The 26,870-nt window shown below is 43.4% G+C and overlaps 1 long non-coding RNA gene across 1 annotated transcript; it reads left to right on the top strand.

Annotated features, from left to right (window-relative positions):
* The first annotated feature begins 2,217 nt into the window (after positions 1 to 2,217).
* Positions 2,218 to 26,870, top strand: LOC117523344. Its single transcript, XR_004564482.1, has 2 exons — positions 2,218 to 2,312; positions 25,992 to 26,870. It is a non-coding gene; the product is annotated as an uncharacterized LOC117523344 (long non-coding RNA).

Genomic DNA, 26,870 nt, shown 5'->3' on the forward strand with positions numbered 1-26,870 from the left:
TCAATAGCACCTTTACAAATATATTTACTGAGAAAATGGTGACATGTTCAGTACTTATTTTACCCGCTGTGTCTTCTACTTGCTCTCTCGACTGCTCCCGTTAGGGGTTGCTACAAGCATTTCCATCTCACCCTGTCCTCTGCATCACCTGCATGTCCTCCCTCAGCACATCCATAAACTTCCTCTGTGGCCTCCCTCGTCTCCTCCTGCCTGGTGAATGCATCCTCAGCATTCTCCTCCCATATACCCTTTATCCTCTCTCTACACATGTCCAAACCATCTCAATGTCGCCTCTTTGACTATGTCTCTGAACCATCCTTCAATTTGTTATCCCTCAGAAATGGTAATTCCTAATCCTGTCCACCGCAAAATAAATTGCAGCATCTTCAGCTCTGCCACCTTCAGCTCCACTTCCTGTCATTTTGTTCATTACGCCATGTCTAAGTTGTACAATATAGCTGGTCTCACTGCCTTCTTGTAAACTTTCCTTTTCACTCTTGCAGATATACTTTGATCACAAATCACTTTTGCCACCTATTTCCACTTATTCCACTCTGTCTGCACTCTCTTCTTCACCTCTCTACCACACTCTCCATTACTTTGGACAGTTGACCTCAAGTATTTAAGCTCATCTACTTTCACAACTTCTACTCCTCGTAACTGCACTCCCAGACAGCAATTGGATCCGGGCCGGATGTAGTCCAACATCCGGTACCAATCCTGAAAACAGATCCGGTCCAGACAATTTTTGCACCCTAGCCCAGATCCAGCACGGCTCCACTTTACAGTTCTGGAACAGATCCGGAACCAGATTTGAACCTGATCCGCAAAAGACCAACCATTTACAGCCCATATCTGGCATGGATCTGGGACAGATGTGGTCTGCATCACGGCACCATGGCAGGAAAATGGGGTTAGCATAATGATAAGCAATTTTATCTGCACTCGGCAGAACTATCCATTAGTGGTTATAACCTCAGGACTGTGAAAACTCTGCGTGGATTTCATCATGGCCCCCCATGATGAACTCCATGCATCCCGCCAATTGGCAGACACTGATCCACAGACACTGATCTGTGTGGTACAGATACAAATCAGTTTCCTCCGATCCACGGAACTTACACCCATAAAACTTGCTTGTCATAAATAAATTAAAAAAACGCTTTGCGATAAGCAATTAAAAAACCTCATTGACGATCACGATTACAGAGTACACACTAACACCCCCCCCCCCCCCCCCATGATGAAATCCGCGCATCCCGCGGATTCGAGGAGTTTTCACAGCCCTGAGTTTATAACGCTAATGGATAGTTTCTGTCGAGTGCAGATAAAATTGCTTATGCTAACACCATGTTTCTGCCACAGTGCTGTGTTGCGGACCACATCTGTCCCAGATCCGTGCCAGATATGGGCTGTAAATGGTTGGTCTTTTGCGGATGTGGTTGAGCTCTGGTCCGGATCTATTCCAGAACTCTAAAGTGGAGCTGTGCCGGATCTGGGCCAGGGTGCAAAAGTTGTCTGGACCGGATCTGTTTTCAGGATTGGTACCGGATGTTGGACTACATCCGGCCCGGATCCATTTGCTGTCTGTGCTATTCCACCGGGCTGCCACTCATTCACATACATATTCTCGGTCTTATTTATTTCATTCCCCTTCTTTCCAGAGTATATCTAAACCTCTCCAACCTATGCTCTACTCACATTCTACTGTCACTACAGATCACAATGTCACCTGCAAACATCATAGTCCATGGCGACTCCTGGGTGATCTCTGTTTGCCTTTCCATCACCATTGTGAACAAGAAAGGACTCAGAGCCATTCCACCATTTTTTATGTTCTAGCAATGACCAGTATAGGTGTGAGAAATGGACAATAACCAGTGACCTCAGGTGAGAACTGGATGTCATTGGTACTAGTTCTCATGAAAAGATCCTTGTGTACTTTTGTGTCAAATGAAAAATTACATGGGTGGACACAGATGGGGTGTACCACTTCTGTAGTAATGACCACATCAACTGGAGACACTGACAAGAATGCAAGAATGTAAATTAGGCCAGACTGCAGTTGAAGACTGCAGTTGAAGTATTAATGCGCTTCAAACTGTGTCAACACTGTGAAAATCTGAAGGATGTTAATATGGATGTTTTATATCTTGTGTTGTGTTTGCATTAAACACACCTGGCACAGCTTGACATAATGGGTTCTGCATTCTGATATGTTTCTTTCTCCTCTTTCAGACCGGTGGTGACTGCTACCAGAATCAGACAGAGGAATCTGCTTCAGGAAGCAAAAAGCTGGTCGAGCTACACAGGTGAGCTTCACGTGATTGTTGTTAATTTTTTAGATTTTTTTTTTAACTGTAGTGGATGCAGCAGTTAGATTTCCTTGTTCTTTCTCCAGTGAACCATAACCCCACAATGATTCTCTTGATCTACTACTCTAATTAGCACTGACTAATTACAGTAATTTGGAATCTACATTATGGGAAAGCTGCACCCCCATGCCCTGAAAGAAAGAAAAAAAAACTTTTTGTGCCATTAACAATCAGAACTGCCTTGTGACCGATCCAAAATGTTGATGGGTAAGGGGTGGATAGATGGCATTGGTGAAGTAAGAGATTGTGCACAATACCAAATACTTCCCCAGTTTTTGTGCAGCACACCTAAACAGAAAGCAACCATTTGGCTTGAATATAATATTCTTTGTGCCATTGTAACCTCAAGTGAGTGATGTTCAATGACCTGACAGACGTGTGCCTTACTGTTTCACTCATCACATTACAGAATTGAGTCACACCTGTTTGGAGGTGGCAGATGGCACAGCAAAGCAATGCATCTCATTTCAATGCCTTGCAGTTCTACTCAGCAAAGGTTTTGCATTCCAAGTGGCAGCAATCCATTTTTAGACATGGATAAATTGCACAAGAATGAGAATATTTCAGACAGATCTCAATAAATGGACTTCACTGCTTTCTTTCTACAACAAGCATATTTTATGGATGTGTGACAGTTCCTTTGTTTTAATACATTACAACAGTTGACTAGATTCAAAGCATTTTGAAGAAACAGTATTCTTTTTTATATGAGACAGTGAATTTTTTGTGTTGTTAGACTATAAATATCAATTAATTTCACCACAATCCATATGTGCATATCATCTAAAAAGACGCAAGTCCTATATAGACTGTGACGTTCATTATGGCAGGTTTTAATCCCTGTTTTCCATAGTGTGAATTGGGTGAGCGTCTTCAACGTGCCCTGGTCAGGGTCAGTCTTAAAATGGTTACTTCCCAACTAAAAGCCAGTACCCAATTACAGCTGGGTGGACTGAGACAATGCAGATGAAGTGTATTGTCCAAAGACACAGACACAGGCAGAGTGACTGGGAATTGCACCCAGGTCAACATATTGGCAACCCAAATCTTCACCCACCTTAGCTACTGCACACATGAACTCTGCCTTGTGAATTTGCTCTGATTTTCAGTCACCAACTGTGGGATAATGGTAGCAAAGTGTCAACAAGGTGGAGGTGCATGTTGTATTGACGTTGGTTTCTTTTACTTCTTTTGTTCTATTTGTCATATGGGTGTGAATGGCTCCAAAAACAGCTCACTTTAGCTTTGAATCAATTATAAGATGATGGACAATGGTACAAATGCATTATTTGTCATTGGTGGACTCAGAGAGAGGCAAAAACAAAACAACAACAAAAAAAACTGCTCTATTGGCTGCCCTTCAATGGGAAATAAAGGATTGAGTGCATTGTTTTTTTATATAAGAGATAAAGTTTTTTTTTTTTGTAGATTTTTTTTTTTCAAGATGGCCCTATCGATGCAGCTGCTTGTTTCTTCAGCTCTACCCCCTCTTTTCCTACTTTGGCTATTTTTAAACTTTTTAATAGTGCTTTATTGTTTATTTGCAGCGGGTGGTACCCTGTGCAAGTGTGCACATGGGAAACCCACTTTTGTAACGCTTGTGATTAGTTTTCTGCTTCTTTCGGCACTTTGTGAGGCAGCGCAGGGAAATCCCTTTGTCCCCGTCTCCGGACGTCCCATTGTTTACAGCCGGGATCAGCTGCTTGGACTAACCCCCAATCTCAATTCTCTTTTGTACCCCTTCCCCTTGGCCCTACCCCTACGCCTACCCCTTTAAAACAAGGGGTAAGGTGAAGGGTTATGCCTCTAGCCCTATGAACTGAGACACCCCTCCGCCTTAGGAGAAAAAAAAAAAGCTGCCCGTGTCAAACTGTCTCCGTTTGTTAACATGGCAACCGAAATGTATCTTTTGCAGTAGCCTGTTTGCTCTTTTTATTTCTCGCCTTTCTGCGGAAATTCAAAGAAAATAGAAGTCGCAGATTTCTTCGATGCATCGCAATCATGTCATGTTAAGTAATTTAATTGATTTGTAATTTATAATAATAATTAATATTATAATTAATTAGTAATTGATTAATGTTAATAATACTAATAATAATCAATCAATAATAGTAATAATTAATATTGTTTATTTATCATTAATTGATTGATTAGTAATTAATTCATTAGTAATTAAAATCAATAAACACTTGAAATATATCAGTCTGTGTGCAATGAATGTATACATTATACAAGTTTCACTTTTTGAATGGAATTACTGAAATAACTCAACTTTTTCATCATATTCTAATTATATGACCAGCACCTGTATGTATGTTATGGGCTGCATCTAGTTCTGTTAAACTTATATTTCTTTTTCAAATTCTCCCTTTTTTGCATCCAGCCCTATTTCCTTTAGAAATTTCTTTGACAAATAATAGCAGTCTATTAGGATGTCAGGTTATGTGTTACACATATACGTGTGTGTATATATTTTCCAACTTATTCTCATTGATGAAACTTCTTCTCATTTTCTGCCTGAAAGCTTATTAGGAGACGAGTGTGGTCAGGGCTCCCTGTTTGTTTACAAAATACACACGTTACAGACCTTGAAATCCAACAGCAGGGATTGATATCCAAAGACTTGAACATACAAATTAACGTGCTTATCCTTTATCATGATTTTCTCCATTGTGAGATATAAGTGTCTTATCGTAGCGTTCATGTGTATATGCATTATAACACCTCAGCGCATGAGCAAAGTTACGATATTCTTCAGAACGACAATATACGCAACATGCATCCAGCAGCATACACGTTGCTGTCATAGACAACTGCCTGTAAAGTTTTTTTGGCAAGTTATAACTTTCTAAACAGCCTAATTTGTAATGAAAGCCGTTTCATTTGTGCGGCTCTTTCAGCGCCATGTTTGTTTTTTCCGAGACGGCGGTAAGCTCCTCCTACCCCTCTAAATGGAGTGTGATCCAGATTCACTCCAAACGGAGTGGTTTGTAGCCCTTCGCCTTCCCCTCCGCCTTGCTCCAAAAGAGAATTGAGACACCCCTCTTCTCTCGTGCCCGCACAAAATGGAGGGGAAGGGGTAAGGGGAATGGCCGAGGGGTAGAATTAATTGAGCATAAGAGACTCTATGTACAGTGGGCCGGGTCCCCACTATGCTGAGCACCTGGACATACCTGCAGACATATGAAGGAGACAGAGAGGCTGCAGGGGTGGCTGGACGAAGTGGAGAAGGACTTATATTCCATCTGTGGTCATGGGGAATGTTAGGTCTCTCCACAACAAGACCAAGGAGCAGCGCTAACCCATTTCCAGAGGATGTATAAAGGCTGCAGTCTCATGTGCTTCACGGAGACGTGGTTGGATGAACATGTACCTCTCAGAATCTCCAGCAGCCAGCCCTCCAGTCCTTCTGACCCCCCACCTTCTTCCCCTGGTCACCTCCACTGCACCCCGGACTTTGCCCCTCCTCTCCCCGGACTGTATTCAGCACCAGCCCACTTCAGCTCACACCTCAGCTCCCCCTCCCTCCCCCCTCATTGTAACTTCAACTGAGGTGAGAGGCCAGTTCCTCCGGCTAAAGCAGAGGAAAGCAGCAGGACCTGATGGGATCTCCCTGAGGCTGCTGAGGACCTGTGCAGATGAGCTCTGTGAGGTCCTCAGCCACATCTTCAACAAGAGCCTCAGCCTGGGGGTGGTCTCCACCCTGTGGAAGACCACCTGTGTGGTCCCGCTTCCCAAAACACTGCACACCAAGGAACCAGAGCACTACAGACCAGTTGCCCTGACCTCCCACCTCATGAAAACCATGGAGCGGCTCGTCCTGTCTCACCTCCACACCGTGGTGAGCGACATCTTGGACCCACTGCAGTTCGCCTACAAGCCCAACATCGGGGTAGATGATGCTGTCATCTACCTGCTACAGTGAGTGCTCACCCACCTGGAGACCGATGGGAGCACTGTGAGAGTCATGTTATTTGATTTCTCCAGCACTTTCAACGCCATCAGACCGGTGCTGCTGCGGGGGAAGCTGGAGGATGCAGGTGTGGATGGAGATCTTGCCGCCTGGACCATCGACTACCTCACTGACCACTGCACGGCTGTCAGTCTGAGGTGGTAAGGTGCAGCACCGGGGCCCCCAGGGCACCGTCCTCTCAGCTTTCCTCTTCACCCTTTACACCTCAGACTTCACCTACAATATGGACAGCTGCCATCTCCAGAAGTTCTCTGACGACTTCGCCATTGTGAGTCGTGTGTCTGAGGGGAACAAGCTGGAGTACCGGTCGGTCATCACAGACTTTGTGGACTGGTGTGAGTGCAACCACTTGTGTCTCAACACCAGTAAGATGAAGGAGATGGTGATTGACTTCAGGAGGAAACCACCACCTCACCCACCGGTGAACATCCAGGGGGAGGACATAGAGATTGTGGACAGTTTCAAATACCTGGGTGTTCACCTCAACAACAAACTGAACTGGACTCACAACACTGACACCCTGTACAAGAAAGGCCAGAGTCACCTCCACCTCCTGAGGAGACTGAGATCCTTTGGAGTGAGCAGGCCTCTGCTTAAGACCTTCTATGACTCTGTTGTAGCCTCTGCTCTCCTCTATGCTGTCGTCTGTTGGGCCCCGGGCAGCACAGAGTGGGAGAGAAAGAGACTGAATAAGCTGGTCAGGAAGTCCAGCTCTGTCCTGGGCTGTCCTCTGGACTCTCTGGAGGAGGTGGCTGAGAGGAATGTGTTAGCCAAGTTCAAATCCATCATGGACAACTCCTCTCACCCTCTGCACCGGACTGTATTGTAGCTGAGCAGCTCCTTCAGTGACAGACTGAGACACCCTCAGTGCCAGAAGGAATGATACCGCAGTTTTCCTCCCTGCTGTGATTTGTGGACATGCAATAATATGTCCACAAATCACGTGCAATATTAATATGTCCACATATTTTTCTAGATGATGCTGGGATGATCACAGACAGACAGTAGCTAATGTGATCTGCTCAAAGCCACCTCCAAAGCCACAGCCAAAGCCAAACTTCATGTTGGGAAAGTGTAAGTACACGGACCCACAACAGGGGGCGCAAATGAACGGACAATGGAATAGGTCAAATAACAACACTTTACTGTTGCGAACGTGCACAACAAACACAACAGATTACACAATAGATCAGAGGTCAAATTACAAGGTGTCGTGTGGGCAGGCTCGAAGATAGGAGACGCCTGTCCAAAGCAGAACCGGAACCACACGATTTCCTCTGCCACCAGACCCCGGGAATACTGGAGCCGCCAAGTCCCGAACTCCCAGGTGGCCACTGCCTCCGCGTGTCGGACCTGGTACTGCTGGCGAGGAACAAAAACACAATTAAACGTGGGTGCGTCTGCACCCAGCAATCTACACGGCAGGGAAGCTACCTCCACCTCTCGTTGGAGAAAAAGTCTGTTATCACTCACAAAAATCACAAAAGGGCTTTCTATCAAGCAGTCAGGCTGAGGATATTACCTTTCAGGTAGAACGATATCTCGGCAAAGAGGTGGAGATGACGTCTTGCTGATATACCGATGCAGATCATGAGTGGTGACAGCTGTCACAGGTGATGAGTGTCAGCTGTCACCCCGGCTGCTCCTGTGAGGCGGCAGCGCCCTCTGGTGCCTGGAGCCCGCACTCCAGGCAGGGTGCCCTCTGGTGGTGGTGGGCCAGCAGTACCTCCTCTTCAGCGGCCCACACAACACTTCACACAATTTGACGAACTAACATGACCTTAAAAAGGTACTGATTCCTTAAACACAAAGTGCAAAAAAGTAAAATAAAATAAAAACCCCTGTCAAACATGACTCCATGATTATAATTTATCATAACAAGTTAGCTTATTAAAAAAAAGTAATTAACCCTTAGAGAATGCAACATAGGGAAGCACGAAGGATTAGTGGTTAGCACTGTTGCCTTACAGCAAGAAGGTCATGAGTTCAATTCCCACCTGTGGCCTTTCTGTGTGGAGTTTGCATGTGCTTCCCGTTTGTGTGAGTTCCCTCAAGGGGACTCTGGCTTCTTCCACATCCAAAGATATGCAGGTTGGGTGAATTGGAAGCTTTAAATTGTCCGTAGGTGTATGTGCTGGTGTGAATGTGTTTGTCTGTCTGTATGTGGCCCTGTGACAAACTGGCATCCTGTCCAGGGTGTACCCGCCTCATCCCCTATGACACCTGGTATAGGCTCCAGCCCTTCCGTGACCCATAAGACAAACTCTTGTAAAAGTAGTGTGTGTATTAGTTGTAACTTTTGAATTGTGATAGAAGGATATCTGCAAGAGTGAAAGGGAAACTTAGTGTGACCATCTATGTTTTAAAACTTACATGCAGTGGTCAAATATCATTGTAGAACACTTTGAGCAACATGTATGGACATCTTGCCGCCTGGACCATCGACTACCTCACTGACCACCCGCAGTACGTGTGACTGCGCGGCTGCCAGTCTGAGGTGGTAAGGTGCAGCACCGGAGCCCCCCAGGGCACTGTCCTCTCGCCTTTCCTGTTCACCCTTTACACCTCGGACTTCACCTACAACATGGACAGCTGTCATCTCCAGAAGTTCTCTGATGACTTCGCCATTGTGGGTAGTGTGTGTCTGAGGGGAACGAGCTGGAGTACCGGTCGGTCATCACAGACTTTGTGGACTGGTGTGAGCGCAGCCACTTGTGTCTCAACACCAGTAAGATGAAGGAGATGGTGATTGACTTCAGAAGGAAACCACCACATCACCCACTGGTGAACATCCAGGGCGAGGACATAGAGATCGTGGACAGTTTCAAATACCTGGGTGTTCACCTCAACAACAAACTGGACTGGACTCACAACACTGACACCCTGTATAAGAAAGGCCAGAGTCACCGCCACCTCCTGAGGAGACTGAGATCCTTTGGAGTGAGCAGGCCTCTGCTTAAGACCTTCTATGACTCTGTTGTAGCCTCTGCTCTCCTCTATGCTGTCATGTGTTGGGCCCCGGGCAGCACAGAGCGGGAGAGAAAGAGACTGAATAAGCTGGTCAGGAAGTCCAGCTCTGTCCTGGGCTGTCCTCTGGACTCTCTGGAGGAGGTGGCTGAGAGGAGGGTGTTAGCCAAGTTCAAATCCATCATGGACAACTCCTCTCACCCTCTGCACTGGACTGTAGTGCTTCAGTGACAGACTGAGGCACCCTCAGTGCAAAAAGGAATGATACCGCAGGTCATTCCTCCCTGCTGTGATTTGTGGCCATGCAATAATATGGCCACAAATCACATGCAATATTAATATGTCCACAAATCATGTGCAATAACAACTTGTTTACAAATCCCAGCACTAATGTCACCTTAAGAAAATGAAGTAGAAATAGAATATATATATATATATATTCTATTTCTACTTCATTTTCTTATTTTATTGTATTGTTACAAGTATTATTATTATTGCTTATCCTTGCACATGCTGTTTGATGCACATTTTCCTCTACTCACACCCATCTTGTGTGTTTTTTAAGAGCTGACGTAACATGTGAATTTCTCCACTGTGAGATCAATAAAGTCTTATCTTATCTTATCTTATCTTTGTTATGGCCGAGCCATGCAAAATTAAATGTAGACCCAAAAAAGTGGGAAGCTGAAAAAGAGTAAAAGGAGTAACAATTTATTGCAATAATGGATACAGGAATAAATGGAATTATGAAATGGAAGGAGGTCACTGGAATCAGAAGGCACAGGCTGGAACAGGTCTGGAACTGAGACCAGGTGGCTACCCACAGAGCTGACTGGTAGTAGAAAATGTCTGAGAACAATAAACAGGTTACTGAGACTAGCATACTTGCAGATATAGACATAGTCTGGCAGATACAAGGGCCAGGTACCACTAAGGACAATGGAGATTCTGGCAAATGCGAAGTGGATGAACCAGGGTATAAATACAGCTGGCAATGATTGTGCCCAGGTGTAGACCATCAGCTCCATGGGCAGTGCCTGCAAGAAACAGTAAGGGAGAGGGACCAACACACCAAGGCAGCACAACACAGCTTCACTCAATAAAATATGCTATGCCTTCTACAGCAAGAAACTATTAGGTCTAGAGGAGTGTCCTTTTGGGGAAGAAATCTTGTGTGGTGTGTTATGTAACAATGTGACCAAAGGGGCATGATATGCCTGACATTTCCCATTTATAGGGCATATTGGGCTCTGTTTGTCTCACATTTCCCATTTGTAGGACATATTGGGTTTTTCTGGAGGACAATTCTGACAACAGACATGTTGAGGGGCTTTACTTCCCTTTCCACATTTTGTAAGTTATGGAGGGTGGATGAACAATTGATGATGGTTGATTAATGGAGATGCATCACACAGATAGGGATCTCTGTCCTCTTCTGTTTTTGGCAGGTATGATGAGGTCTTTATTGTGCAAGATGACACATAGAGCATTGATGGTGTGCCTTTAGATCATATCACTGAAAAGATCCACTCATCATGTTCAAATCTCATGTTTTAATGTTAAAAAGGGTGTTATGTGTCGGACGCAGCTCGGAGAACCGACCAGCGTTTGAAGGACCCAGTATGAAATAAGCAGAGCACGGTTCAAAGGCTAACTGAATTTAATACATAACAGTGATAATATAATAAAAAAGGTGCGGCCTGGCGTGGTGCGCTCCCAGCAGCGCTAACGGTCCGGAGCCAGAAGCTGTTTCGGACCCAAGGACCCCGCCGACACCCCCCAGGTGGCCGCAACAACCGAGTCTGTGAAAGAAGGAACCATTATGTGAGTCCACACTCTACACACAGAACACTTAAAGGTGTACAAACAGCAAACACTTCCTGGCTTGATTACTGATCAGCTTCCCAACCTGCAGGCATGGAACAATCAGTTCACAAAACTCCACTGCAGTGAAAGCTGATACATGACTAACAAACAGCTCAATACAATAAGGTGTGAGGGACACCACATTTACTGACTGTATAACTGTTAGTCACAAAATCTAACGTACCTCAGGAAGTGTGCTGACGAGCGTGAAACCTCACCCCCTCCTCTTTCACAGACTGTGCATCAAACCTGGACGTTCTCAGCATCCGCTGCTGATGAGATGGCTCCCGAGACGACGATCTCACCCGTCTGGTCACAAGGTCGAGTCTCTGGCAAATACACACTGTGCACTCCAGTCTTAAATGCCAACATGTTCCAATCCATCCAGATGCACCACAGCTGTGAGTCCTGACGAGTCGCAGGTGATCAGGGTGAGGTCCTGACAGCCTCAGCAACACAGCCACTCAGTCCCAAACGCACGCCACCTGGGAGGAAACCAAAAGACAAACAAACCGGCAGCCAGGCCCCCCCAGCCATATAACAAAGGGTGTCATTAAAAAATTCTCACAAAAAATGCTTTCCCAACCAAACATGAATCTTGAAGAAACTATGACAGCTAATTCAAATTTTCTAGATGATGCTGTAGCTAATGTGATCTGCTCAAACTTCACACAATTTGATGAACTATCATGACCTTAAAAAGGTCTGTCTGTATGTGGCCCTGTGACAAACTGGCATCCTGTCCAGGGTGTACCCTGCCTCATCCCCTATGACACCTGGTATAGGCTCCAGCCCTCCCGTTACCCTTAAGACAAACTCTTGTAAAAGTAGTGTGTGTATTGTAACTTTTGAATTGTGATAGAAGGATATCTGCAAGAGTGAGAGGGACACTTAGTGAGACCATCTATGTTTTAAAACTTACAGGCAGTGGTCAAAATACCATTGTAGAACACTTTGAGCAACATGGGAAATATTTTAAACATCTTACAAATCTTTTTTAAAGAGTGACACCTGGTTACATGATAACCCAAACCATGAACAGTAAGATGTCATTTGTGCAGAGTGGCATTAATATTTAGTTTGCTGAGCAGAAACCATTTTCTGCATCTCCACTGCAACATAAATCCCATGAAAAGTATGTTGCTCTCTTCAAAAGACAGTGAGATGTAAACTGACACATTTTTGCTTTGTGGACAAGTTTGGTAATAACATGGGAGTAGCACATAAACTACTAAGGAAAAGGCATTTAGTCAGCTGTATAAGAAGCTGAATAGTATGAAAGGAGAAAGGGACTTGTACCGACTGGCAACACAAAGGGAGAGAGCTGGAAAGGATGTGCAGCAGGTTGGGGTGGTAAAAGATGCAGATGGTAATGTACTGACAAGCGAGGAGAGTATGTTGAGAAGGTGGAGGGAATATTTTGGGGAGCTGACGAATAAAGAAAATGAGAGAGAGATATAATAAAACCTAAAAATCGAAACAGCCACAAGGAAAAATTAATTGGAAAACGAAATGCATATCATACAAACCATCAAAATAATACGAGGTCTATTAGAAAAGAAACCGACCTTTTTATTTTTTCAAAAACTATATGGATTTGAATCACGTGTGATTGCGTCAGACAAGCTTGAACCCTCATGCGCATGCGTGAGTTTTTTTACGCCTGTCGGTTGCGTCATTCGCCTGTGGGCAGGCTTTGAGTGAGCACTGGTCCACCCCCCTCGTCGGAATTCCTTTGTCTGACTTCTTCCTGAGAGACTGGCACTTTGCTTGATCAAAATTTTTTCTGAAACTGTAAGGCACATCCAAGTGGACACCATTCGAGAAATTCAGACGGTTTTCGGTGAAAATTTTAATGGCTGATGAGAGATTATGGAGTGTTACTGTCGCTTTAAGGACTGCCCACAGAGCCGGACGGCACGCCGCGCCCCGAGCCGCCGTCGTCAGCCTGTTTCGAGCTGAAAACTTCCAAATTTAAGCCTCTGTTGGCCCAGGACATCGTGAGAGAACAGAGAAGTTTCAGAAGAGCTCGGGATCAGCAGTTTATCCGGACATTCCACTGCTAAAGGAGATTTTGTAATGAAAGACGTGCGGACGGATTTGCGCGTCAGTACCCAGCAGCTCATCGCGCTGCGCCACAGCAAAACACCTCCGTTGGAAGCATTACAGGACAAGTTTGAACATGCCCAGCTGTTAAACAATTTCTCCGATACTCACTCGACTGAAAGCCATCGAAAACCACCTGAATCTTACGAATGGTTATCAACGCGGAGGTGCTTTGCTGTGTAGTAATGTAAAGTGTGGTGATTGCACAAAACACTGTTATTAAGAGAAGGGGAAAAACGGTTTGTTAGATTCCAGTGTAATGGGCACAGTTGTTTAATAGGTATGAGATATATCATATGACTTACCAACAAATACTAACGCACTACACACTCTGCTTTGTGGACCATGCACCTTGGAAGTATTCACAGCACTTCACTTTTTCCACATTTTGTTATGTTACAGCCTTATTCCAAAATGGAGTATTTTTCCCCTCAAAATGCTATTCACAACAACCCATTGTGTCACGGTGGAGCTGCATGGCGCAAAGCAACGCCGTGATGAAGCCTTCCAGGACATGTTGGGGCAGGTCCAGCTCATGCACAATCACAATTGGATAATCACACAACTGAAAAGCAACCGACAGCCATCTGAAATCCACCTTTAAGCCATCCTGTGAGACTAACACCGAGGTGGTTTTGTCCCGCGTAATGAACGGTTCCGTGGCGCGTCCCTCCGCTCCTCTTTCCATGACAAAAACTCCTGTAACAGTGGAATGTGCCGTTCATTTCTAAACTGGACGCTGTCTTGATCCGGTATGTCGTCTGACTAGCACAGGAATTGTGAAAAGACGTGGACATCAGCATTTTTTCGGCACATTGAGACAGACGTGCGGAGGAATTCCACGCGTCGCAGTGGAGCTGCATGGCGCAAAGCAACGCCGTGATGAAGCCTTCCAGGACATGTTGGGGCAGGTCCAGCTCATGCACAATCATAATCGGATAATCACACGACTGAAAAGCAACAGGAATCCATCTGAAAGCGCCTTGGGGCAACTGTTTGTTGTGATTTGGCGCTATATAAGAAAAAAGTTGATTGATTGATTGATTGATTGAAATCCACCTTTAAGTCGTCCTGTGAGACCAACACCGAGGTGGTTTTGTCCCGCGTAATGAACGGCTCCGTGGCGCGTCCCTCCGCTTTTCTTTCCATGAAAAAAATGGTGGAATGTACTGAAAAAGTGCTGATGTCCACATCTTCAGCCTTTTTGTGAAAGCCAGAAGAGGTCCCGGATCAACAAAGCCTTCACGTTGGAAATGATCTGGTTGTTCCAGCGGGGTGTCAGCCTGTCGATGGGGGCTGGGAGCACGCCGTGCTCTCAGCAGTTGTGGGCGGTCTTTAAACCATCTTGATCACTCCTTAATCTGTGTAATCCCCATAAAATCATCCCTGAAAGCCATATTAATTTTCCGAACGGTGTCCACCTGGAGGTCTCTCACAGTTTCTGAAAAAAATTCTGATGGAAAAAAAGCCCAAATCATTCCGCCATTTCCTGACAATGAAAATCCGCCGAGGGGGTGGACCACTCCTCACTCAAAGCCTGCTCACAGGCGAATGACGCAACCGACAGGTGTGGAAAAACTCACGCATGCGCACGAAGGTTCAAGCTTGGCTGATGCAATCACACGTGATTCAAATCCATATGGTTTCTGAAAAAAATAAAAAGGTTGGATACTTTTCTAACAGACCTCGTATAAAGTTGCAAAAATCTCAAAATAACTTTTTTTTCACATTGTCATCATGAGGTATTGTGTGTACAATTTTGAAGAAAAAAAATGTAATCCATTTTGGAATGTGTTGGGAAAGTGTAGTGACACGGACCCACAACAGAGGGCGCAAATGAACGGACAATAGATGAGCCAAAATACAACACTTTACTGTTGTGAAACATGCACAACGAAATACAGACAAATGCAGAATTTGGATTAGAGTCAAATGTACAAAGGGAACGTGTGGGCAGGCTCGAGGATAGGAGACGTCCGTCCAGAGAAGAGCCAGATCCCACACGATTTCCACTGCCACCGAACCCGGAGGATACTGGAGCCGCCAAGTCCTGAATCCCTAGGTGGCCACCGTCTCTGGCTGTCGGATCTGGTACTGCTGGCAGGAAACAAGACAGAAAGCGAGGTGAGTGTGGTGACACTCAGCAACTCCTCGCACACAGTTCAGGGATTGCAGGTGGGAATTACACCTCCACCTCCGCAAATACAACAGAGTCTTTCGCAGGACCTGAAACAAACCCTTGTCTTCACGGGTCGGGAAGGGTGTGGTTCATCACCCTGTTGTCCACGACCAGCTCAGCCTCCAGCTGACACAAGCAGTCAGGAACTCCTGTGGTAATCAGATAACAGTTAAGTGCGATACGGCACAGAATATGGCTGAGGAAGTTACCTCCGAAGGTAGGCGGTATCTCGGCAGCGGGGTGGAGATGTTGTCCGGCTTTTATGGGGTGTTGATGATGTGGTGATAGATGACAGCTGTCATGAGTTGATGAATGACAGCTGTCACTCCTGGCCATTCCCGTGAGGCGGCTGCGCCCTCTCGTGCCTGAAGCTCGCACTTCAGGCAGGGCGCTCTCTGGTGGTGGGCCAGCAGTACCTCCTCTTCAGCAACCCACACAACAATAAGGCTGTAACATAAAATGTGGAAAAAGTGAGGGATTGTGAATACTTTCACAATCCCTCACTTTTTCCACATTTTATGTTATGTTTGTGAGGGATAATACACATTTAGTAGTGAATATTACTATGCACTGTAGCATCACTGCAGCAATGGGAAGTAAAATGTTCACTAGGACATGCCCACACAGTCCACAGGCTGCTGCCGTTGTCCTCCACTCTGTAAAAATGAGACTGTAGTTTACAAGGATCCAAAGTCATAAGCTGCTTTGACAATACAGATGTGATTATTTTGCAGTGTTTTTCATACATATTAGAGATTTTCTTTTTCCAAAACCTTTGGGACTTGAGCATGAATAAAACATGGCATCAATATGAATCTGCAGTATATAAAATGGTTTTGCAATTGTTTGCCTTGAGGGAATTTAACCAACATGAGCCAGTGGGGTCAATGCTTTTCTTTATTGTTTTTGTGTTTTATTTTTTATACTTTAACCTTGTTGTAGTTTCCTATTTACTACAGTATAACATGTGGTGCAAGCTTTGCTCACAGTCCTTTCACAGGCTTCCATCTTTTTTTTTTTAAATGTATTTACAAAAGCTAAGTAATGACTAAAACATCAGTTACAATTGTGCATGGCAATGCGGTTTTAATTATTAAGTTTTGATTCTGGCTCATTTTTTAAAGATATATTAATAAAACTAATAATGCAAAACTGTGTTTTGTCTTCTTTCACTTCTCTAAAATTGACTGTAGAATTCCATCTTGGAAAATAGGATACACACAATAGTAACATTCTAAATCCACATGAAAGTGGACAGCAACTGAAGCTGGCACAGATCCACGTGGGTGCATTAAGTAAGAGATCAAATGTGCTTGCAGGTGGAACTAAGAGATACTGAAGAGTCATTGAATCATATATTTGCTTCTGCACACAATCTCCAAGTCTTACATTTGAAGAGATACTACATTGATGCATGCTTGACAGTAATGTGATTTATTTATTTTTTTCCACATCTGGTGATAAAACTCTCCCGGTCTGTTATGCAGTATGAATCTCTGTAGTATGCAAAGAGGCAGCAATCCTGTGAGCCATTCAAAGTGACGGGGCAAAGACAGAGCAGATGCTTTAACTGGTGAATGATTTCTCTTGGGTCTGTGGTACTGTGTTTAAACATGCCAAAAATGACAAGAATTATTTAAATTACCAGTAAGACTCACTTCTTATTTAATGCAATACAGTGAAGCCTTGTGCCACGGTTTTAAAATATTTGAGGGAATTTGTGAAAATAGGCAGAGAAAGTGAAGAAGGAGGTGGTGGCCAAGTGCTTATAGTGTGCTTGGTTTCAGTATGGAAGGTTCACCGTTCAACCCCCCCCCCCCCCCCCCCACATTTCTCATGCAATGTGGAGTTTTGTCAGGAAGAGCATCCAGCATAAAACTGAGCCAACTCAACATGCAGAATTCACCTCGGAGCTGGCGACCCTGAGCGAAAAAACAAGGGGGCAGCTGAAGGGACTTTAGTTTTAGGCAGATGGTGAACAGACATCATCCAAAACTTGCTGTTATTAAACTGAGCAGTAACAAACCATTACTGTTGTCAGTACGCTTCTTTAAAGGAGATCTGCCGCTTTCCAGTCATCCTGAGTTCTGTGTGTAAACTATCTTCTATTTGGCTTGAATGAAGCCCAGAGAACACTGTGCCCCAATTCACTGGGTACATCCTTAAAAGCAATCACTCTAAAACCTACATTATAGGTTGACAAGGCTGTTCCAAATCAAAGGCTCTGCCAACTGCAGCCAGAAATGCAACATTTTAGTTTTATTTTTTAAGAGAAACTTTTCTTGCAACCTCAGCGTCCTCTAAACCACGGTTCTCTAAGTGTGGGGCAGCAAATGGGAGGAAATTATTTTATCTTCCCTATCTCAGTATGTTGACTCGTTCTGACAGAATTTTGGCAATACGATTTATCTTATTCTGTAGTGTTATTGTCACTAACCTTTAGTAATTGTTAGATGAAGACCATATAAATAATGAATGTTTGCGTGCAATAAGCAATTTTGTATGCGTTGAAAGATTGAATGTTCCATTCAATGAGGCAAAGCAGAGTTGAATGGCATAACAAATTAAAATAATCTTTCCATAGCATGAAAGGAGATCATTCATTATTTGTTTAAACACCTAACTAGATCACCAGCTGTGGGAGAGCTTCAGAAAGACCTGGAATTTACATGTATAATTGTTTCAAAGAAAACAATAAGTCATGCTTGTATGCACGCTCACCATGCAAGACTCCATTGCTGAAGAAAAAATGTGTTGAAGTTCATTTAAAATTTGCTGTTTAACATTTAGACAAGCCTGTGAAATACTGGAACGAAATATTCTAGATGCCATAATACACACCATGATGGAGGTGAAATGGCACTGCACATCACCCCCAAAACACCATACCAGCAGTGACATTTGGAAGTGGGAACATCATGGTATGGAGCTGTTTTTCAGCATCCAGCATGGGCAAACTCCATATAATTAAAAGATGGCTGAATGGAAAAATGTACCATGACATTCTTGAAAAAAATCTACAAGCATGATGAAGATGAAATGAGGGTGAACATTCAAGAAAGACAATGGTCACAAACACACAGCCAAGGAAACTCTCAATTGGTTTCAGAGAATGAAAATAAAGCATCTGACTTGAATCCAGCGGAAAATCTATTGAACGATCTAAAGATCAGAGTTCATAGAAGAGGTCCACAGCTGAGCGATGCATGAGACTAGTTTCTCCATGCAGGAGGCGTGTTGAAGCTGTCATTGCTAACAAATGCTTTTGTACTAAGTATCAAATACATTTCAATTTGCATGTTAGTGCACTTGTTTTCAGTGCAGAAGGTTCCCGGTTCAAACTCCACCCCTACCACATTTCTCCATGTAATGTGGACATGCATCAGGAAGAACATCCGGTGTAAAACTTGTGCCAAATCAACATGCAGGTCCACCTTGGATCCGCTGTGGCAACCCTGAGGGAAAACAAGGGAGCAGCCAAAGCAGCTTACTTATTATTTTAGTCTTTACATAACAAAATGGTCACACTAGCGTAGCCCACTTGTGACACTTGACCATGCAGCTACTACGCTAGACATATAGCTGACTCAAAAGCAAGTGTTTCCTAAATGGGGTTTTATAAAGTAACAACATAGTTGTGACAACAGATGTTTGGCCCACTGACAAGACAACACCTATGGCAGGAGCTAATTGTTTAATGGCCCATAGCTGGTCTCAAGAGGAAAAAAAAAAAAAAAAACACTTGCCAGTGGTTTGCCTGCTTGGCATGACTTGGGTCAGGGTGCATCAATGAGTGAAGTATCCCGGGGCTAAGGTGGCTGCAAGCCACCCAAAAAAAAAAAATAAAAAGAGGAAAGACAAAAAAGATGTTAATGGACTCTGAAGTAATTGTCAACAAATACTGTTGTCTTAATGGTAATACAATACATGTTTAATAAAACTTTGAAATAATGTTGTATCCTGTGGCCTTTGCACAAATTAGAAAGAGCAGGTGTGTCAGGGTGAAGGTGGGCAGCAGGATGCGGCTGAGGAGTTGGCTAATATCCATGTGTTTCTTGAGAACTCCTGTTTCCAGCCCTGTCAGAAATGAAATTCGGGATTCCACAGGGATCCGCCCCAGGCCCCCTGCCTTTCTCCCTTTATCTAGCACCCCTTAGGCATATTCCGCGGTGTTTTGGGATTGCCTTTCATTGCTATGCTGATTATACTCAACTGTACATGCCGATAACTGCTGGCAATATCATTCACATAAAATATTTAGAAGGTTGCCTTGCATCAGTGAGAAGCTGGATTTCTAGTAACTTCCTACTTTTAAACTCTGATAATACTGAAATGATGGCTCTTGGTCCAGCAAGATATCAGCATCAATTTGACCAGCTACTGCTTAGCTTAGGTTCTTGTGTTATACATCGTACAGACAAAGTGAGGAACCTTAGGGTAATTTTTTATCCTACGTTGTCCTTTGAACTCCACATTAGAGACAGTGGGCCTCATGTATCAATGTTGCGCACTTGTGGCGTAAATTTACGGCGTAAACTTGAAATACACCAAAGTCGCCGTGACATGTATCAAGCAGTGCGCACCTGCCCATTTCCAGCATATGCCTGACGTGATCTTGATAAATGCGGCGGGTGGAAACGATCATAATTATAATAAACACGCCCATAAATATTCAGACTCCGCTTCAGACACACCCTCATTTTACGACATGGAAGCCCGGAAGACGGAAATGAAAAAGAACTCCACCAATCATGACGCATGCCAATAGAGCATCAAAAGTGGCCATCGTATCAATTGTGTTGTAGTATATAATCAATAAAGTGTTACAGTGGTCCCTCATTAATCGCTGGAGTTACATTCTAAAAAATAGCCCGTAATACGCGAAACCGCAACATAGTCAGCGTTATTTTTTACAATTATTATAGACGTTTCAAAGCTGTAAAACCCCTCACTACACAATTTATACACTTTCTCAATCAGGCATGAACATTTTCTCACTTTTCTCTCGTGTGTAAACACTCTCAAAGTTCAAACCTTAGTAGGAAAATAATACCAAACTGTTTTCAGGCCCAAACATTTGTTTGAGAAATAAAAATAGAACATTTTCCTATAAATAATTATGATGGCATTTAGCACAAACAAATTAATTGTAACGATCAACGAACGAGGTCGGACACATAAGAAATTATTAATAGTGACTCACCAGTATTTCACATATCGGGCCTCTGCGTCCTGGCGCTGCGCCTTTTCCCACTCACATCTGGCTGCAGCAGGTGTCTGTGTCCGTGTGACAAACACAGTTATGAGTAGTTGTTGGCGCTCTTTTCTCTTCTGGGCAACAAGATTCTTATAAACAGATACGCAGAACACAGAACACTGTAAAAAAAAAGGCATGCAAAATTGGACTAAATACTCCGCGAGACTCCGAGGCCACGACAGGTGAACGGCGTTATAGCGAGGGACCACTGTATTCTCTTTTCACATGTCAATAATTCTTGACATGTGGATATTTGCTCACTCAATTAATAAGACATGCCTAATCTGTCAGATTTCTTTATTTTTTAAATGTATTTCTGTATTTATTTTATTGTGACAACCGAATGGAGACAAGAAAACCTGGTTGCAGCACGGGCGAATTAAGGGAATGACGAAACTACAGTTGTTATTATCAATTTCATAGTCTAAAACGATCACACCACATGAAGTTAAGCTCAGCGCTGATCTGGCTCCAGGCTCAAAGTCTGGAGAAAAAGGCGAGCAGCACTTTCTTTGCAGTCAGCGCTGTGGCCACGGATCGTGCTCCATAGCAATCCTGCAAAGGCGGGATTTGTATTGATTATTATGTAGTATAATCAGGAAAGTGTTATTTATGTAACATATGCATTGATTTGTATAATGGCACTGTTTATCATGTTGATCATCTTCATTTTTATGTGGATTCCAGCGCTGGTTCATTTTGGTGTATAATTTATGCCACCTCTCGACCTGGTGTATATTTTCAGCGCAGCGTACGCCAACGACCACATTGATAAATGCCAAGTAGTGCCGCCGTTTTGGCGTACACCCCATATACGCTCAAATATCGCCGTACGCAACATTGATACATGAGGCCCATTATGAGGACTGCTTTCTTCTATATAGCGAAGATTCGTCCCATCCTGTCTATGGCTGATGCTGTGACTCTGATGCATGCATTTATCACTTGTAGATTGGACTATTGCAATGCTCTATTTTCTGGTTTACCACAGTCCAGCATTAGGGGACTTCAGTTGGATTAAAATGCTGCTGCCAGACTTTTGACACGAAGCAGAAAGTTTGACTATATTACACCCATTCTGGTATCCCTTCATTGGCTTCCCATCTCTGAGATCGGATTTTAAGACTCTGTTACTGGCCTATAAAATTGTTCATGGACTGACACCTCCCTTCCTGGCTGACCTTGCGTTTGCAGGGTGCAGGACTTATTTGTGTTCCAAGGGTGAATAAAAAGTCTGTGGCTTACAGAGCTTTCTCTTATCATCCATCCCCTGTTCTTTGGAATGATCTCCCTGTGCAAATAAGGCAGTCAGATTGTGTGGAGACTTTTAAGTCCAGACTTAAGACCCATTTGTTTTCCCAGTCTTATCATTAGTATATTGTGTTTTTATGTGTTTCTTTTAATTCTTTTTACTCTTACGAGTTTTTACTCATATTCTGCCTTTTGATCTTTGAATTAATTTTGTTCTGGTTTCGAACTGTGTTGTGTGAAGCACCTTGAGGTGACCCTGCCACTATACAAATTAATAAATTTGATTTGATTTGTCAGTAATCTGTGCTGTGGCTAGTTGAACTTGGCACTTCAGTGCTGACCAAAAAGGCCTCCTATATATTTTAAAATATTATTTAAACATTGGATATCTTGTTTTTATTTAGGGCCATGGTCAAACGTGTGTGTTGTTTTTTTATTTGAAAAGTGATCCAATTTGTGACACAAGATGATGATCCAATCTGAATTGTGGGTTTAGTGACCCATTGCACCCCCAGCAGGGCCTATTTCACTGTAATAGTCTAACTAAATAATGCAAATTTTGCAGTTTTCACACTGACACAAAGCTGCAATACCAGCCCTTTATGAAGTGATTCCTGTCTATCCTCTTGACAATACGGATAAAATGTGCCTTTCCCAACACTAAGCAGGACATAAAGCTAGCTAAAAGATGCACCTTAAAAAATAAAAATAATAGAACAGAATAGAATAGAATAGAATGCCTTTTATTGTCATTATATGATGTACGAGATTAAAGGCCAACTCCAAAATCAGTGCAGGCAAGTGAGAAGAAAAGCAGCAATATCAAATAATATGTATCAAAAAATATATATATGATGTAAACATTAGAAGGTAAGGTGCACGGTCCTGGATGGTATGTACATTGCAGAATAAGTATGTTATTATATACATTATTAAAAATGATAAATATTGCACATTATGGGATGGAATGTTGCACATTATCATCGATGTATGCAGGAATTCAGTATGGTTACCGCTTTGGGAAAGAAACTGTTTTTGAGTCTGTTTATTCTGGTCTTAATACACCTGTAGCGCTTACCCGAGGGCATCAGGTCAGACAGTTCAAAGCCAGGGTGGGAGCTGTCTTTAGTGATGTTTAGGGCTCTGCTAAGGCGGCGGGAGCTGTGAATGTCCATCAGGGAGGGGAGAGGGCATGCATATATAAAAACATATATAAATGTTCTTATTTGTTACCTCTGCTGAGGAGTTTATGTTTTCACCTGCCATTGGTCTATCTTTTTGCAGGACAACTCAATAAGTAAGGAACAGATTTTAATGAAATTTTGTGAGCAGACAAATAATCCTGCCAAAAAAAAAAAAAAAAAAAGATAATTCAATGATGGAAGTGATCTAGAAGGATGTTTGGCACATAATTTTTTACTTAACGTTGGGAGGGGATGTTGATGAAATCCTGGAAAATGAAGGATTTCATTATAAATTTGATGAGCAATTCTATTCAGTTTATATATATATATATATGGGGGGAGGTGATGGTCTAGTGGTTAAGGTGTTGGGCTTGAGTCAAGAAGATCATGGGTTCAAATCCCCGCCTGACTGGAAAATCACTAAGGGCCCTTGGGCAAGGCCTTTAATCCCCTATTGCTCCCGGTGTGTAGTGAGCGCCTTGTATGGCAGCACCCTGACATCGGCGTGAATGTGAGACATTATTGTAAAGCGCTTTGAGCGTCTGATACAGCTGGAAAAGCGCTATATAAATGCAGTCCATTTACCATATATATATATATATATATATATATATATATATATATATATATATATATATATATATATATATATATATATATATATATATACGAGGTCTGTCCAAAAAGTATCAGACCTTTTTATTTTTTTCAAAAACCATATGGATTTGAATCATGTGTGCTTGCATGAGCCAACCTTGAACCTTCATGCGCATGCGTGATTTTTTTTCACGCCCCTCGGTTGCATCATTTGCCTGTGAGCAGGCTTTGTGTGTGCACTGGTCCTCCCCTCTCGTTGGATTTTCATTGCGAGGTGGAACGATTTGGAGCTTTGCTGCATCAAATTTTTCTAGAAACTGTGAGACAGCCAGGTGGAAACCATTCGGAAGATTCAGGCGGCTTTCGGTGACGATCCTATGGGCATCACACAGATTAAGGAGCGTTACAACCGGTTTAAAGACGGCGCACAATGGCAGAGGGTGCGCCGTGCTCCGATCGGCCATCGACATGCTGAAACGACCAGATCATTTCCAAAGTGAACACTGTGTTGATCCGGGACGTCGTCTGACTACCAGAGAAATTGCAGAAGAGGTGGACATCAGCACTTTTTCGGCACATTCCATTGTTACAGGAGATTTTGTAATGAAAGACGTGCGGAAGTTGGAAGTCTCACAGGACATGTTGTGACATGTCCAGCTCTTACACAATTCCTCGGATACTCACTCGACTGAAAAGCCACCAAAAGCCGTTTGAATCTTCCGAATGGTTTCCACCTGGCTGTCTCTCACAGTTTCTGGAAAAATTTGATTCAGCGCTGCTCCAATCGTTCAGACATTTTCCTCGAAATGAAAATCCAACGAGGGGGGAGGACCAGTGCTCACTCATAGCCTGCTCACAGGCGAATGACGCAACCGACAGGCATGAAAAAACTCACACATGCACACGAAGGTTCAAGGTTGGCTCATGTAAGCACACATGATTCAAATCCATAAGGTTTTTGAAAAAAATAAAAAGGTCTGATACTTTTTGGACAGACCTCGTATACGTATATATATATATATATATATATATATATATATATATATATATATATATATATATATATATATATATATATACATATACAGCTCGAAATCACTACATGAGTCGCTCCAAACTGACTTGTCATACTAGCGGTATTAGCTGTATGTATGCATTTTGGATTTTTCATAGAACCATAGAATTTTCATTTGCATGTTAACAAACCAAGGGCAGCACGGTGGCTTAGTGGTTAGCACTGTTGCCTCACAGCGAGAAGGTCATGGGTTCAATTCCCGTGGCCTTTCATGTTCTCCCCGTGTTTGCGTGGGTTTCCTCCGGGTGCTCCGGTTTCCTCCCCCATCCAAAAACATGCGGGTTAGGTGGACTGGAATCTTTAAAATTGTCCTTAGGTGTGCGTGTGGGTGTGTCTGTGTTTGTTTGTCTATTTGTGGCCCTGCGATAGACTGGCGTCCTGTCCTGGGTGTACCTCGCTTCACGCCCTATGACTGCTGGGATAGGCTCCAGCCCCCCGCGACCCTTAATTGGACTAAGTGGTAGAAGATGGATGGATGGATGGATGTTAACAAGCCAGCAGCACGATGGCTTAGCGGTCAGCACTGTTGCTTCACAGCAAGAAGGTCATGAGACCTTTCGTTAACCTTCCTCTGTGGAGTTTGCATGTTCTCCCTGTGTTTGCGTGGGTTCCCTCCGGGTGCTTCAGCTTCCTCCCACATCCAAAGACATGCAGGTTAGGTGAATTGGAAACTTTAAATTGACCATGGGTGTGTCTGTCTGTATTTGGCCCTGCGACAGACTGGCATCCTGTCCATGGTGTACCCCACCTCATGCCCCATGACTGCTGGGATAGGCTCCAGCGCCCCAGAAAGTCTTGATTGGAGTAAGTGTATAAAGAAAATGGATGAATGTCAACAAATCTCCACAGGCAGTTTTTGAACATCTACAGCAATGAAAATGCCAATGTTTCACAGACGGTTTTTGTGACGTCGCAGCACATATGGTGGGTTGTGAGAAAGGCTTAAAGTAAGGGTCTAATACACTCTAAAATATAAATATGAGAGTAAAGCTATCCTGTGTACAAAAACTCCAGAGGGAATACTCCATATCATCGTGAAATTATTTTGAGATCATTTTGTTTTTAAAGATTTCCTGCTCACATTGCACCATTTGTCTGCTGTGGAACATTCTAATGTCAGTCTCTTACTCATTATGAATCTTTATCTTGTGAACCTGACAGCAACAGAGCCAAGCACAGAGTGGAAAACTTGACACAAAGCTCGCAGATGACAGCGACAAAGCCAAGGGAGGCGGCAGCAGCAAAAAGACAAAGCTGCACACGTACAACTGAGCGGACGGCATGCCATCCAGAATGCAGAACTTCTGCGTCGCCTGAAGGATCTTTCTAAGAGCACACACACCGGCACACTCGCACAACAAACACGTGTGTGCCCCCCCCCCCCCCCCCCCACACACACACACAAACACACACACTATGACACAAATGCATATCGGCACTGTTTGCAACAACTGAGGCACTGGAATTGTCAACAAACTATCATCTGAAATTCTCCATAGTAAAATGGCATGCATTCTAGAAATTATTTTAAAGGTAGCAATTACACTGGTAACTTGTTTTATGATTGTTAATTTGTTGTTTTCTTTTGAGTTTTATTTCAAGTAAGGACACTGCTTTCTAAATGTGTGATCTTTCTAGAAAAAAGTCCCTTTGCACTGGTGAGGTCAGATGCTGTATCCTGTGATGAATATATCAATTGATGAAGACAAACTACTACAACTTACTACTATGACCCAGCTTAGGATATTGTTTGTTACTCATTGTAGCCAGGTTAATTTACTCCTCCACATTATAAAATATAGAGGCTCAAGTTGGCTGGCCAACTGTTCAGTGTTTAATATTACAGCACTCTTTCTGCCTTTAACACCCACAGAGGCAAAGAGCCAAAGACTCACAATGGGTCGTCTCCCTGAGAATGTGCCATGCACTGAGTAGTAACTCCTAGCTACATTTCTCTGTGTTACCTGACCTTTCTGTGTCCTTTCAATAAACTGTAATTTTCAGTAAATGTGTGAAGAATAAATGGTTATTTGTGGGAAA

The sequence above is a fragment of the Thalassophryne amazonica genome, chromosome 2, assembly GCF_902500255.1.
Source record: "Thalassophryne amazonica chromosome 2, fThaAma1.1, whole genome shotgun sequence".
NCBI classification, from domain to species: Eukaryota; Metazoa; Chordata; class Actinopteri; order Batrachoidiformes; family Batrachoididae; genus Thalassophryne; species Thalassophryne amazonica.